The following is a 17,827-nucleotide window of genomic DNA, read 5'->3' as shown; positions in this document are numbered from 1 at the left end:
TACGCGTCATAGAGGTTATACTCTCAGGAATAGGTGCAGTTAGATCTTCCAGCTCGCTGATACGACGCTCTGCTTCAGTAGTGCGGTCCCTGACATTTTGCACATCATGTTTTAGGAGTGCCAGGTCAGACTTCAGATCATCGAACTTGCTTATGGTAACTGTGTGGTTGCTGGCTATTAGCTGCATAATTTCAGCAAGTGTGGGCTGAGGAGGAGAGGCCTCCTGTGTGTCTTCTGGTGCATATTGCAGGGGAGGCACAGGGGAGGTATTTGAGGAGCATCCCGGAGAAGCTGCCATCTGTGCGCCCTGACTCTCCGTATTCTCACTTTGGCCCCTGGCGTAACGTTGCAGTTTTTTTGCCACGTCTGAGCCCGCTTTCTGCCTGTCCGCAGAGTTGGTAGTGACGTGATGCGGGTCGGGGTTTCTGGATGATGTGAGTGGGGAGGTTGTTTCCGCACTTTTCTTGGAGAATGTGGAAGAGGACCCCGCACTTGGTTTGTGGGTCGGAGCTTTGCTTCTTTTCATGTCTACCCCTATGAAGATGGATGCAGGTGGGGCCTTGTAAATAAAGGAGACAGGAAATAATGTTCCCGGTAGAGTGCAGGATGATAAGCAGGATAATGAGGGCACGGGCACTAAGTCAGGCTACAGCACCGCCATATTACTTAGGCCATTGCTTAGATGGAAGTCTTGAAATTGGGTTGAGCATGCAAGATCCGAAAGTCACTGTCTGTGCTGCCCCTATACTGCCGCCGCGCCAACACAGTGGGCCAATAGGCAGTCGATCCAGCTAAAGGGTTAATTTGCGGCCAGACTTGTGGGTAACGGTGGATCAGGTGCAAAACTGTTTGCCATATGTGGTAAAACAGGGGTCAGGTATGGATGCTGAGTTCAGGAATCACCTGGGTGCACATCCACATTAGCAGTGGGTCAAAGTCTCTAGCACAGGCCTGTGGCTGATTAGTATATAGGGCCCTGGGTACAGCACCGTGGCCGTGGTAAGGGCTGCAAAAGGGGTCCCAGGGCTCCAACTCCACTCACCCCTCTTCTGGTGTCCCCTGCCGGATCAGCAGCAAAGTCCTCTGTGCCTTCCGTGTGTTCTTGTAGGGAACCGCGCCAAAGGTATCACGCAGGCGGGAGTCGCAAGTACGCGAGGCCGCGGCTCCGCACGTTGTACTAGGCCGCAGTAGGAACTCAGGCCGGCGACGTGCTGGGAGACCGGGGATTGCTGCAACAGGTGGCGGACAGAGTTCCAGCCCTCGTGGGCTTACTTAGCAGTTGGGGATTTGAGCCTGTGTGGGTGGATGGGGCGCCGGGGTGGTTGGAGCCCCAGGAGCGCCACGAGATGCGTCTTGCCAGCAGACCAGGCCAGCCACGCCCCACAGACATTACTTTCATGGATGGAACAAGTTTTTAAGTTTTGCTTCACGTTGGAAGTTAAGCTTATTATATGTTGGCTCCATTTTGATTAGGACTACACTAGTAGCACTCTCGGTGCTATTTTTCAACCAACAGCAAGTATATAATATGCCCCGGTTTGTTTGCTTAAAAAAAGCTAGATAGTTTTATGTGTACTTATACTAGTGTTCTCCCAGGACATACATTTAATTTATTTATTTTTTTTCCTCTTTGAATTTGTACCACGTCAATAGGCGTATAGATATATTCACACATAGGTTTCTAGGATTGTATTTACCATTGTGTTGATATGATCAGATTGTTTAAGGTCAATTATTTGTGTATATGATGCCACACAGCTGTAGTATTCAGAGAGGAAATTTACTTCTCTCCCCCCCCCTTTTTTTCTTTTCTTCTGGAGGTAAATCTGATTATACAAGATCTATCTTTTAGATATGGTGAAACATCTGTGGCTTTTGTTTACAATTAATGTTAAACCTTTTTGACTATATGGTTTTGATATTAATGCTTGTTATTTTCCTGCTGTGGGACACTTGACTGCATATGCTTGATTACCAGACTACTATTCGAGGGGTTTATTTGATATTTTCTTTTTTTTTTTTTTTGATAACCATGTCAGACAATATTAGGTTACAAGCTATGGGTCGATAGGACGGAGGCTCTGTGAGTCTTGAGAGGTACACCTAGTTCTCCCCACCCCCCAGCGGAGGTGACTCCGAATACCACATTTGTGGTGAAGTTGGATCTTTCAGATCCCTTAGTGTTTTTTTTTTCCCCCTACATTTTCCCTACCTATCACCCCCCAGGTTTTTAGTACTTTTCTATCTGTTATTATACATCATCTCCCCTTTCCTTGGAATTCCGCCGCTTTAATATTTTTCACGACTAAACATGACCAACAGAACGCGACGAAAACAAATTGCTCCGACACTAATTTGGTGGTCTGCTCGATCAATGCAAATGGACTTAATTCACCTTGGAAAAGGAGAGCTTTGCTACAAGAATTGAAAACAAAAAAGGTCCAAGTTGCATTGGTTCAGGAGACACATTATAAAATTTATCATATACCGAGATGGTTTGATAGATTTTATCCGAAAATTTTGCATAGCACCCCACAGCAAACAAAAGTTAGAGGTACTGCGATTGTTTTAGCTAATAATTTACCATTGGAGATATTAGATACCAAAGCCGATCCAAAAGGCAATTATGTTTTTATTAAAGGTATTCTACACTCCTGCAAATATACCTTTGCCTCAATATACCTGCCTAATAATCAACAGAGCAAGGTTATGGATAAAATCCATGATGCCCTACTGACTTTCGCAGAAGGTACAATAATTTCAGGAGGCGACTTCAATACCCCGCTAGAACCTAAGTTGGATTGTTCCTTTGGTACTACCTCTCTCCCGTTTAAACAAATTAAAAATATTAAGCAGCAACTGCAGGCCCTTCAGGTTATTGACACATGGCGGACACTTCACCCTCAAGATAAAGACTATACGCATTTTTCACATTGTCATAATATATACAATAGGATTCACTATATCTTTTTATCCCACAAATCTTTAGATAGTCTTAAAAAAGTAGAGATAGGTTCCATTTATTGGTCTGACCATGCACCAGTATACTTGAGTATGCTTTTTAAGACCTCTGAAGTTAGACATTACACCTGGAGACTCAATTAGAGCCTTTTAAAAAATCATCAGATCATCAGAGACCCAGCAGTGATCCTTCTACATCATAATGAGCACTCAGTAGCCTCCTATAAAAGATCATTGACCCAATATGCCCTAAATGTAGCGAAACTTATGATTCCTCGTAAATGGAAATCTCCAAAGATACCGACATTAACAGAATGGATCGTAGAGATGGAGGATATACGCAAATACGAAGACCTACATGCTGACTCTTATAAAGCCAAAAGGAACCATTGGGCAACTTGCCGATTGTGGATTCAGTATATGGAGGTTACACAGAGGGGAAATTAATATAAATAACTACACCGGGGAACTCTGCCAGACCATGACATGGTTTTGAAGACTTGATAATTGTTTATTATACTTTTCTGATTACACTACTGAGATATTGCCCACGGTGTGGATTGTGTGTCCTGATGGAAAGATGTGAAAAAATTTGCTTGTTTCTATGATAGGCTGAATTGCTAGCTCTCGTATTGGATTAGATTGGACATGGCCTTGCTAAACCTGGAATTCCACCTTAACTTTCTCTATTTATTTCTTTTTGGTTTATCTTTTCCCTTTCTCCCTTTACAAATCCAATTTGATCTGTAGAATTTATATTTCATTCTATCGGTGACAGCGGATGAGGCAGTATATTTTCACTGTGAGAGTCAATACATTTTATTATTGTAGATGAGGTTGGTTTGATTTCTTAGATGCATATATTGTATTACATGGACTGTTCCTGTAACCCATCTATACCTGTGATTTAATGCATTACTGTACTGTATCTTGCTTACGACTTGGATTTTGTTTTCAAAAATCAATAAAAATTAAAAAAAAAAAAAAATGACTTCATTAGTTCTGAAAATATGCTTTAATTTCTCTACAACTTAGGCCTTTTAAATATTGGTTCACCTTCTTTCTCTAGGACAAATCAATGTAAAGTATTAGCCAACTTAATCCTTCGTTTCGTTGCTGCCACAAAAAAAACATTCCTCTTATATTGAATTTTAGAAACTCTCCCCTCCATGAAAGATATTTTATCGAGGATAAATCAATAATGTTGCCAGGAATCGTTATGGGCACAAACAGCTGAACCTCATTTAAAGCACACATGTAGGGATGACTGGTCTCTTTTCTTCAAACTAATTGATCCTGGTCACAAAATGAAAGTCTTAGAACTACTACAAATCTAAATGTATTGGAACGTAAAATGTTCACGGATATTTTTGATACTTGATATTCCCATATTTGTTGATACTTCTTTTTTCATAATTCTGTAAATCCACTGAGTGAAGTTTGGTTTCTTTACGTCATTATTTTACTCACTATGTTACCTATTTCTTTTTGGAATGTAAGTTTTATTTTTTTTTGTCTTTTTTGAGTATCTATATACAGATATTTGTTTGTACCTTTGGCATGTTATACAGCATTGTATATTCTTCTCCTTTGTTACTATGAATGTACTCAATCTGCGTAACAAATTCTACAAATTCTACAAAACTCAAAAATGTATTGAATAAAAAAGATTTGACAAAAAAAAGTACTATTAGAAGCAATTACTAACTAGAACTATTAAGAACAACATTCCACCATTGATCACCACAAATTATAAGACGTGTAGGCATTCACATTAAAGTATTATTTCCAGTTCACTAAATGTAGCCTTATACACTGCTGACTTAGGTTGAGTTGGATCCAAAATAAATTCAAGCATAAGGCTGAAATGTGTAATGAGTAGAGACATTTCCTTTTAGAAAAACAGTGCATGGACCAGAGCCAAAGATTTAGAAGAATCAAGAAAATGTAAGATCTAGGTGGTTATTAATTATAGCCACATTTTGGTTGTGATAGAATCCTCTACAGCCACAGGCCCCAGATATAGTGACATATATTGGTCTGATCATTTTCAGTTTATCAAAAAAGTAACAGTGGACTATATTAATTACAGTTTGTGATGCAGTCTGGTTGGTTTGACTGATAGGGCTTGGATATGACCAAGAACACACTATTGCAGAATGATGCCTATCAGATGCACGTTAAAATAGCTCTGTGCTCAGGGCAATAGAAGGAAGTGCATAGCCAACAAGCAAAATGCTTGGGAGAATGCTATTTGGAGAGATCGAAGAAGGCAGGAGAACTTGATCTCTGTATCCTGTAATTGCACAATTTACTTTGTACCACACTTTGCGTGGGGCAGAATGATACACACCGTGAAAATATTTGCCCTGTGCATGGTTATATTTATAAAGCTGGATAACAGTGGTGTACTTAATGTGCAAACAGAATTGAGATTTTTTTTTCACACTGCGAATGTTCATAAGAGCTTTTTAAATATGCCAAAAAATTCAAATTGCGAAAACTCTGCGCCTGAGTTACACTTAGGGGTGAAAATATTCGCAAAACAGTTTCGCAAATTTAAATTACTATGAATGCTATTTGTGCGCGTAACAACCTCGCACACTGGGCGCACTTTAGCAAACACCCGTCTCATTTGAGATTCATTGCGGAGATTTATGCACAATGTGAATTCACAAAAACCCAAAAGACGGGCACAGCAGTGCAATATTTTAGTGTTCAGAAAAAACATGGGCAAGACAACCATTTGCGAATAAATATGTGCTGTGCAAACTTTATAAATGACCCCCAATGAGTATATTTATATTGTTTATGTTTGCTCATGTTTTGGTCTATGGAAGTGTTTTGTTTGCACTTTAGAATATAAATGAAAAAATGCTTTAAGTACTTCTATAATCTTCCTCCTCTTCTTCATTGCATATCATCTGGGCAGACACATGATTGGCAGAAAGATCAGCTAATAAATTAATTCATCCCACCAAATCAAAACACAAATGTTGCCTCCTAAAAAGTGTAGTGGAAAATGTTCTATTTTCATGTAATATGATATAGGTTAAAACCGACCCACTGGACAGTTGTCTACAGATGAAGCATTTTGGGGAGGTGTGGTCAGCCTAGGAGGAAACAGGCAGGTTTATTATCTGCTTGGAAGAAAGCGCTGCCTGGAAATTGCATATTTCGTCCTTTAACCCCAATGGTGGTCAAACTCAGACTGAATCTGATCTTAAAACTTACATAAAGACTAAATGATACCTTTCACTTGCATTTCTACTTTCTTCTTGCTGCTAAGGAAAATTGCCACATCATAGTAATCACTCTACCTTTCTGCTTGTTCTAGGAAATATCTTATTTACAATAGCTCATAGCATTGGGAACATTGTTATCTTAACAAAAATATGTTTTAAATGTAGCCACAATAAGAACTTGGTGAATATAACAAAGGCTATGTTGTTTTTCGGTTTTCCTTCCTTTGTTATAGGTGCATTTATAAATGTTATATTCAGAGATACCAAGGCCATATTAAAAGGGAGATAATGGTTCTGGTATTTGTATTTTATGAACAGCATTGCACTGAACACAAATGAAATACAGTAAGCTTTTTAAAATACCAGGACTGGATTAGAATCTCTTTGAGGACACAAAGTTAAAATGATTTCTCTGCAAATGATTAGCACCATTATCTTTGTAAGAAGAATTAATTGTTTGAATTGGCTTTGACATGTTTTAAATAGTCCTATTAAAATGGGAATCAGTCTTTATAATGTGCTGTCATTAACATTACTGAAAAAGAGCTAGCGAAGGGAGTAGCAAGTAGCATTCACGTCATTTAATCCCAGGCACAAATAATTGTCCTTTGCAAGTCAATATGCTAGCACACATAACATAAAGAAGACTGACAAAGAAATGGCAAGCAACAATCGCATTGGTGAATTATACTTTCATCTGTTGGACTTTGGTGAACTCCTTTAGAGAATCAGGTGTGGCGTTATCACAATTAAAAGGGGTGGTTTGCCTTTAAATTAAGTTTTATTATGTTATAGAATAAGCAACTTTATTTTTTTCTTTTTTATAGTTAATAGTTTATAAAGTAGTTTTAATAGTGTAGTTTATTTGCCTTTTTCTTCTGACTCTTTCCAGCTTCCAAATAGTGTTCACTAACACCATCTTAAAAAAAACCTCTGTAAGGCTATAAATGTATTTGTACAGGTATGGGATACGTTATCAAGAAAGCTCTGAATTATGCAAAGGCCATCTCCCACACACTCCATTTTATCCAAATAATCCAAATTTTTAAAAAGGATTTCCTTTTTCTCTGTAATAATTAAACCGTACCTTGCACTGGATCCAAACTAAGATTTATATGATTTTCTAGTAGACTCAGGGGCTAATTTACTAACATTCAGATTTCTGCTTTTCTATCTCTAAAAATTTGTGTTTTTTCTGTATTTCTGTAAATCTCTAAAAATTTGCAATTTATTAAGTGTAAAATTCACAAAAACCTCTAATACAAAAATTCACCAGGTAAAAGCTGTCAAGATCCCATAGAAGCCAATGGGAGGTGCACTGATCTTATTGGATCATTTTTATTCAATTTGAACTTTTTGTTCATCATCCAGAGTTCTTTTTATATTTGGATCTTTTAATTACATTCTATTCCGGCCCTCTCCTATTCATATTCTAGTCTCTTATTCAAATGAATGCAGGGTTGCTAGGGTAATTTAAAATGTTGACTAACTCAAAAACTGCAAATAAAAAAAATGAAGACCAATTGCAAATTGTCTCAAGATTAGACTCTTAACATTATAATAAACATTAATTTAGAGGTAAACAGCCCCTTTAAAGGATGATTTAAATCTCCTTTATGTTATTTTTCTAATGTAACGCTTGAAAATGTACTGCAATTTCCTATGCTCGGGAATGTTACTAAACATTCAACACAGATCATCTGCATGTCATGAATATTTAACATATGCCTTAGAATGATAATCAAGACAACAAAATAACCATTACCATGCATTAATGAACTGTATAAAATGCCCATGAAGCTAACTATATCTCTGTTTCTTTCACATTTATTTGATGGTATTCAAGTGACACCTTAAAAGGGAATTTATGTAGTAAAGGTGTCTGCAGCAAGTGAAGTTATTTTAGCTGGAACTGACAGAGGGGCTTTTTATAACTCCCTGAAGTTAATGGATGCTTGTGCACACACTCTGCAAGGGATAATTTTTACCTGCATATATTGCTACAGTATGTGTAAGCACAGAGAAGATTTCAATTTCTTCTATTGGTCCGTGAAAACGAGAAGCAACTTAGCATGTTCATTAGCAATATGTATAATGACGAATATCTCGTGTATTTCTGAGGAACATCAATCACGGAAGTCATTTTCCCTCAGGCAACGGTTTAAATTAGGCTTACGTAGAATTACATTGGAGATGCATCATTGAATTGTAATAAATCTAGATTCATGAAAAATGTTAATATTTGCTCTGTGCGTTATGGTTGGCAAGAGAAAGAGTGGGCTATGATGTAGTAGAGCATTTGCTTCCTTAGCTATTGTCAATTTAAAAGATATTTTTTCAGCGTTGTGCTAAATGTCTGTACTTTGCCAGGAAGCAGGTGTTTCTTTTTTGTCTCCAGCACATCGAGCTACATTGAACATTTCTATGCCGTCAAAACAGTGCTCAGCTATCAAAGAGAAACAAATTAGCATGCTCATTAGAAATATGTCTTTCCCAAATACATTTCATAATTTCATGAAAAACATCCATCACAGGAAATAGATTTCTGCCAGGCATCCCTGGTGTTAATGTCCCACGCTTGCAGAACTATTTTAGAAAGGTACCGGTAAATGATAAATATAGATATACAACTGTTACAATGAGTTTTCAGTGAAAAAGAAAAACAGAATAAGTTTGCAGGGACAAAACTGACATGGAAACCAATCTACATCCTCCTTAATTGGCAATTAGTTGAAATGCTTGTAGCAGGCCCCTGCCCACAAATTGCACTAAAATGTCTAAAATCAGTTTGTCCACAGAATATGTGCTGGTCACTGAGCATTTAAGGAAGAGGGGCCCAGACATGACAACTACTCCACTTCTATAACTATTTATCACAAGGCAAGTTACATCCGTCCAACTGAATTAGACATGGAGCCAGATGCTACTGACTATGGGCCATATAGCCGGTAGAGTTTTGCTTCTGGTTTAATTCATAAAGATGTTTGTGATGGACATGAATGGTTTCACTGATTTTAAAAATGTCTCCCAATTTTTTTCTGCACTTACTGCAAGAAGAGTGGGCACAACCAAGGGAAACATGCCTCTACCAGGTCAAGATACATTTTTTATAAAGAATTGTTTATGTCATTTCCCTATAACCATTTATTTTATATATATATATATATATATATATATATATATATATATATATATATATATATATATATATATATATATATATATATATATATATATACATACAAACATACATACATACATACACACACTGTATATACACATATATATCCATCTCTCTATCATCTATTTGTCTGTTCTTATAGTCCACAATTCATTTTAGCCATGCTATTGCTATTGGAAAATGTTTTTTTCTTTGCAATATATGTTTGATAGTTTAAAAAGCTTACATGTTTTGCTTCTAAGCAGTCACCTATTTCCTTGGATATGGAATAGTTTACATTATACCTAAAGCAGATAATTTCCTGTAATGACAACATGCAGTAAATCTTTTCCTTAAATTTTCTTAATAATTACCGGGTTATTGTCATTTGTTTACGAAGAACCGAAAATTTTATGCAGCTTAACAAAGGGGCAAAGGGTTAAAAAAAAAAATAGAAAGTAAATTTCAATATTAAGTTCTGAGCAAGTAATCTGTGCATCAGTTTCGATCTGTGGAGGAACACAGTAAAAATATAATGCTAATGTAATTCAGAAATATCCATAAATCAGTTATGATGCAGATTGAATGCTTTCTATGTCAAGCCATCTCTGACCTCTTTATCAATTTTTAATGTTATTGTCAAAAAAAAAAAAGACATATGTGTTCATCTTGATCAGATTAACACGTTCACATTCACTCTTTTTTTTTAACCAGTTCCCTTGAAGTATTATACCTTCCCAGTCAATGCAAAGTTACATAACTGGAAATAATGTGTAAAGAAATATTAAATAGATGCAATGGAAAACATTGTCAAGGTTCTTGAAGAACATGTTTTTACTTATACATTGAATGTAAATGTATTAAAAAGCAACAATAATAGGAGGATGCAATATTTATATATGATAATCAGTGTATAGAACCTTTCTAATAAATAAAGACTTATTTTGTCTTACGGTATATATCCTTAACAGAAAGGTCACAAGCATCACAGAGTAATGACACATGGGGTGCTACATTATTTAGTAGACAAAAATGTGGTTGTAAAGTACACAATAACAGGCATATCAGCAAGTGTCGGGTTGGAAAATTTTTGTGGACATATTTTGTGCATTTTGTGGTGCTTTGGTGCTGTGTTTTTAGACTATTACAAACCATGCGACCAAAATAACCAGGGGCACTGCTCCATTAAGGCCCGTTGAGAAACTTGCTTCAGATGGCAGCACCCCACTGATTACCAGGAGTAGCAAAAGTGCCTCTTCTGGAAACTTTAAGAGCAGAATTTCAAATTTTTTAAATTCAGCACTCCTAGCCCAGAGCGTGCAATTGTGCTAGTATCCTGGACCTGCTCCAGTGGCATTTTGGACCCCCCTGGACTGCTCTGTCATCAAAAAGGTTAGCAGGGGGGTAGGAGCAACAAGTCGCCTCAAGCGTCAGAGGGGCCGTGATTGCCTCTGAAAATAGCACCATGTGGTAGAGCCCTAATATACTTATGGCTAACCACCAAGGACATAAACAGTGAATAGGCTGCATGATGGCCAGTTTTGGGTGAGAAGGGAGGGCAGCATGAACATCAGTTCAGTTGAGATTAGTGCTCTTGTGTCAAAAATTACAACTCGTGTATAGCTGTAAAACTAATATTTTATTTACTAGCTTGGTTTAAAATGTGTCAGTGAGGGAAAGGCCCAGAGAGTTTCAAAAATGTGCCTTGAACCAAGAAAATTAAAAGTGCTAGTTTCTTTAAAGACAATGCAACATTCAGAAATGAGTACAAAAATGTGCACAACTTCTAGCAAAGTTACTGACATCAATACACACACACCTCTATACTACCAAAATGCCAGGTTTTTATGGAAAAGGCTGTAACTGTAAGCTGTGAAAAGTTCACTTCCCAAATTGAACCTCACAACTCACAGAACCTCCGCACTCAATAACTAACTATGGTGAACTTATGTACCCCCCAACCCTCCAGACCTAGCAAGATAATAAATTAACATAACCAAACCCCCAGTTCTAGGGAGTGTGCCTGCTTTTGCCTGCCGACCAAAAATGATGGCTTGTTCCTCCTCTCCTAGCTCTAAATGGATCCCACTCCTCCCCTTTGTCTTCTCCCCTCCACACTACACTGACCATGGGCCCTCCCTCAGGCAGTGCAGGGTCATGTATGCAGCCTCTCCGTTAGCCATCCCTCTCTCGCTTGCTGACAGTTATGCTCTAGGCTCTAGGGCTTTTTATTTATGGTATGTGTTGGGATTGTTTGCGCTGTGCTTCTGTTTGTTTCTCACCCCTTAATTGTATGATTTCAAATGTGAAATTAAATGTTGAAACCTTGAACATGAATATTTTCAATCTATATATTGAAATACAGGTATGGGATCCATTATCTGGAAACCCATTATCCAGAAAGCTCTGAATTACGGAAAGGGCATCTCCCACAGACTTAATTTTATCCAAATAATATAAATTTTGATATGATTTCCTTTTTCTGTGTAATAATAAAACAGTACCTTGTACTTCATCCTAACTAAGATATAATTAATCCCTATTTGAAGCAATACCAGCCTATTAGGTTAATGTAATGTTTAAAAGATCTTCTAGTAGACTTAAGGTAAGAAAATCCAAATTACAGAAAGATCTGTTATCCAGAAAACCCCAGTCCTGAGAATTCTGGATGTCAGGTCCCATATCGGTAATTGCAAAAGATTTGCGAGTTGATGTGTGTGTGTGGGCATGCACTCAGCTAATAACACAGATGCAAATGGAGAAATAAATATCTCTGGGCAATAAACAAAAAAAAAAACATTCCATAGGATTGTCTCATGTATTATTCATGTTCAACTTAAATGTTCAACTATTTACAGGTATAGTTGTTTATAAGGAATAGCTAGTACAGAATAAATTTTATTTTTATCCCTAAAATCATTACTATATAAAAGAAGAATGTATTAAGAGATAAACCTATGAAGACAAAGCCTCAAACACAAGGTGGCACTTATATGGCTCAATAGAAATGCAATTTAGTCCAATGAAGATCAACAATAGGATATCTGTACAGCAGCAATTATTTCAAAGCTCAATAATTGGAAATATATTTATTATACCATGTTATTGGTTTGGCAGACCCAGGACAATATTATACAATCCCTACCAACAATACCAATAACCCATAAACAAACCTGTTCCCCCTGCTTATTTACATTGCCAGTCTTGGGGGTTCTTTTTCTGACCCTGCTCAGTCCAGAATTTCTAATTATATACTGTATACTCAACTCAATAGGTGCTTATTTTTCATAACTGGGTGAAATTGTATGTGAATGTATGTCTTTATATAACCAGCTGAGTCCTTGGAGATAGCTAGATACTGTCATAAATTATTATAATTTGTTTTTATATATCAGCAACACTTTTACACAGCAAGTTACATAGATTATACATCTGACCCTTCCCCTGTAGAATTTACAATTTAAGATCCCTATCACAATGGGCAATTTTCAGGAGCCAATTAATATGTATGTATGTGTTTGGACTGGAAAGAAGCCCACACAGAAGAACATGTAGGAGGTTATTTATCAAAGGTCGAGTTTTGTGTTTGAGTTTTTTTATACCCCGATCATGAAGGCTAAAAACATCTTCAAGTGGTTTAAGGGACCTCTGCCGTTGACTCCTACATAACCCCCATAAAGTCTACAAAAGTAGATACTTTTTATACTCATGCTATATGTCTTTTCATACTTCAAGATTTGACTGCTCAAACAATTGGAATCAAACTGGCCAGGCAAAAGCAAGGACAAATTCTATAGAAAGCTATAGGCAATGATTCTTTTTTTCCGGTCAATTCAATAAATATACATATTAAATCAATGGTGTCCAGCTACAGTACATTATGGTTAAGACTTTTTTGCAGGCCATTCTGGATGGTGCGTTGGGTTTAATGGCGGCTTCCCACTCCCTCTGATTGACACATTGCACATGGCAACAAAACACCTGACATGCTGACCTTGATGCTGGGATATCAAATGTGGTCAGTCTTGATGCAGTAATATCAGGCATTGTCAATCTTAATTCAGGTCCATTGTTGTTGATGTAGGTCTCGCTTTTTTTTTTTTCGGGAAAACACACCACATATTAAAATTCTAGTGCATATTTGCTTGTTCATAATGTCCGCTTAAAGGGGACATATAGGGGCCCATTTACTTAGCTCGAGTGAAGGAATAGAGTTAAAAAAACTTCAAATTTCAAATAGTTTTTTTGCCTACTTCGACCATCGAATGGGCTACTTCGAACGTTTGGAACTAAAAATCGTTCGACTATTCGACCATTCAATAGTCGAAGTACTGTCTCTTTAAAAAATACTTCGACCCCCTAGTTCGCCACCTAAAACCTACCGCGGCCAATGTTAGCCTATGGGGAAGGTCCCCATAGGCTTCCTAAAAATTTGCTGATCGAAGGAAAATCCTTCTATCGATGGATTAAAATCCTTCGATTCGAAGGATTTAATTGTTCGATCGAACGATTATTCCTTAGATCGTAGGAATAGCGCTAAATCCTTCGACTTCGATATTCGAAGTCGAAGAATTTCAATATCAATATCGAGGGTTAATTAACCTTCAAAATTCGACCATAAGTAAATTTGCCCCATAGTATAAGTTTACACAATGCATCAAATCATGTAAAATAATATAAAATAGTTTTTATTTTAATACCTTTTGGATCAAAAATGTCTGTATTAGCTTGAAAACTGTGCTCAGCCCTCCTGTTTTGCAACTTCCTATCCAGAACTTTTCTGTATCTGCAGCAGCCAGCTCTTTCTGCCTAAGCTACAGAACAACAGCCAGTGACGGAGGAGTGGGCGTGTTTGTGATGTGACACTCAGTCCTTCTCTGCAGACATCTGCTGAACCTTACTGCTTGTTTTCCCTTTCCTGAACTGCTCCTTACTCTCCCTCTCTGTCCTGTTCCTTTCCCTCCTCCCTTCCCTGCACTATTAATTTATCTCTCTCTCTCTGCCCTGTTCCTTCCCCCCTCCCTGCAGTGTTTTTTCTCTGCCTCTCTGCCCTGTTCATTTAACCCCTCTCTGCCCTGTTTGCTTTCCTCCCTCCTCCCCCCCTCCCTTCACTGATTGTTCCTTTCTCTTGCCATGCAATAATTGGGGAAAAAAAAAAGAAAAGCAAACTTCTGTATAAATAAAACAATATGCTACTAAAATTATTTTATTCTTTTATGAAGTCAAGTTGTATCAGCATTTAGTGTAAATACAAGTAATTTTCTACACAATATTGTTGTATACAAAAAAGCAATCAGCATGTTTTCGGTTTTCCTTTGTAACTCCATGCATCTGTTAATATATGTTATACGATTCCAAAACATCAGCTGCATTTATTCCCTTGCAATTACCTGCACCTAAACATAAATTGTTCCATAACAGCTGCATTTTGAACCTTGTAACTTCGTGCACCTGATCATATATCAATATGAAGGAAAACAAACCTGCAGATGCTTTTATGGAACATCATAACAGTAAATACTAATGTACACTGTTTGTATAACTTTTTTTTAATTTAATAGAGGCAGAGAGTTGTATAGTGTATAACAATGTATTATGGACTATAGATTATGCCCAGTTTGACAGGTACATATGTTGCAGTGGAACCCAGGAGCATACTGTTGCACTTTAAATAAAAGAAAATATTACTATTACATTACTATTACAGTTTGTGTTAACCTTCACATCTATTGCTTTATGTTGATTATTTAAGGTATGTTGTTATAAGTGAATGATCAGGCAGCAGCAGAAGGCAGTTATGTGCAGGCTGGAACACAGGACAGAGGGTGGGAGGGGGGTTTGGTGTTTCCTACAGATTTCAGCCCGTCAGTCAGTGATGTGAGCACTTCCTGTGAGAGATTGAAGAGACACTCCCACTCTTCATTTCAGCCTAGCTTCTGACCTATAAACATCCTGCAGCTTTGATATGACTTTTTTAAAATACTTTCAATTTTTTTTTCTTTTTGCATCATTACATGTTTTGAGTAAGGATGAGTAATCTATCTGAATATGAAGGTTATATAAAATGTCTCCTTTAAAACATATTGAGTCCACCAAGAAATGTAAACTTGCATACTTTTCAGTTGGCATGCCAATAATGAAACACATGATCTGGAATGTGAGATACTAGAGAACAAATCTTTTGGTGAAATAAATCTTGAGCATCTTGCCAATATCTAGAAAGAGATTTGTTTATATAATAGTAACCCATTTTCTTTTAAACAGTATGTAACAGCATTAATATTTACGGCTGTTTCCATGCCAAAACAATATACAAATCCCTTTTTTACCTGAGTCCTTAAAATTATTGTATTATACCTATACTGACTATTGAAAAAAAAATGATTTTGTTTAATTAAAGCAATAGGCAAGGTGCTTTATAAAATCTTGCTGAAAATAATAATCCCTTCATATTAAACATACATGTGTGATGTCTCTTGTTTTGCAGCTGGATCTAATTTAGCTATAGGTAAGAAAATAAGCATTCCCAGGAAGCCATGAGAAATGGTTATCTTAATTTATACCTTAATTTAGTCATGTCACAGCAAATTTAATGAGCTAAATAAGAAAAAAGCCATTCTTGTGCCAAATCCCCATAAATCAGATTCAAAACCTATTAACTTTATGCGTATTTAGGTAAAACAGAAAGCTCTTGTTTCTGGCGATATGCAGATGTCTGTCACCTTTCAGGGTGAAGTTTTTACAATGTGTAATTTGATGTGCCCTGCTGCGGCCATGGCCACCAGAAGAAAAACATAATCCAGGTGGTACATGTTTGGAAATGGAAACCTTATGGTTCCTGTTTCAAGCAGCCCATTAGAAGGAATTTGATCTGGGTCAAATGAACGAGAAAGAAAACAACTTTCAAACTCCATTTTCTGTCTGGTATTTCTGGAGTTAGATGATAAGGAATTTATTTACCCAAGTGGAATTCATAACAAACAAGTGAAGTATGCAATTGCCAAAATGAAATTAACGTAGGCAGTCTTCAATTAATCTGAATGCAAAGCATCACCTTTCGTATGACATTTCCTATTCTGCCATGCAGTAAAAAAAAAAAAAGACTTTGGAGTATTAGAAAGAATGTTTGTTTTACATTTTCAGATGAAGCATTAAGAGAATTAGTTTCAATCTACTGGCTACCGGCGGTGAGAAAAGGCTATTACAGACACACCAGGTTTTGACAGTTGCAGAGGATTATGTCTGTTTTCTTATATATTTTGTCTGCTGCTTTATATGGAAAAGTTCAAGCCATGTCCTATTGTTATTATGACCAATACTTACATTATTTAGATTCATCCCACATCTCATTTTTCCATTCTCAGTAATAATATGCAATAACTAAACAGTTGCTTACTCATGCCTCTCCCTGCTGTTGTACAAGTCATGTCATACAGTCCCAGGAATAATACATATTTCTCTGGTTAAATTTTAACCCTTGTTTCCCTTATTTTTTAACTCTTAATCAATATTTTTCCTACTTTCTTTCATTCCTGCTGTTCCCATATCTTTCATCCCATGCTGTCCATACCTAAGAAGTTTTTACTTTTGTCTTTCCCTTTAGTAGTGATGAGCAAAATTTTTCCGCCAGCCATGGGTTCACAGCAAATTCACTGCAATTTTTTTCTGAAACTGCAGCAAAAATATGCATTTGAAAAAACGTCACCAGGACAAAAATGTCGCAGAGATAAAAAAAAAAAAGTCTCCATAAGAAAAAACACCCATTGACTTTAATGCATTAGGACAAAAAAAGTTGCCACAAGAAAAAAATGCCCATTGACTTTAATGCATTTGAAATGAGAAAAATAGTTTGCCTCCCATTGACTTCAATGCGTTTCGCAAATTTTTTAGGTGAAACGAGGCAGATACACATATAACTGCCTTTTAACCTTTAAACACTTATTTTAGTTTTTATAGCAAACATATTGTCTCAGAGATTACCATATATACTCGAGTATAAGCCGAGTTTTTCAGCCCCCAAAATATGCTGAAAAACTCTACCTCGGCTTATACTCGGGTCAAGCGCAAAAACAGTCGCCGGCGCCCAAGAATAGTCGCCAGCATCCAAGAATAGTCTCCAAGAATATTCGCCAGCTTCCAAGAATGGTTGCCGCATCCAAAAATGAGACGCCGGCACCTCCATTGGCAGCAGAAACACTCAATTTTTTGATTGAAACTTACCAGAAGCTGCTTCATTTCTCACCCTAGGCTTATTCTCGAGTCAATAAGCTTTCCCAGTTTTTGGAGGTAAAATTAGGTACCTCGGCTTATACTCGGGACGGCTTATACTCGAGTATATACGGTAGCAAGAAGTCCAACATCGACATAAGTTTAAATATGGCATTTTGCCACCATGGTTTGCATCTAGAGAATTTGCATCTAATATCAAGTAGAATTTCAACTTAAAACTGTCAATATGAAC

The sequence above is a fragment of the Xenopus laevis genome, chromosome 4L, assembly GCF_017654675.1.
Source record: "Xenopus laevis strain J_2021 chromosome 4L, Xenopus_laevis_v10.1, whole genome shotgun sequence".
Classification (NCBI taxonomy): domain Eukaryota; kingdom Metazoa; phylum Chordata; class Amphibia; order Anura; family Pipidae; genus Xenopus; species Xenopus laevis.
Note: the sequence above shows the minus strand (reverse complement) of the source record.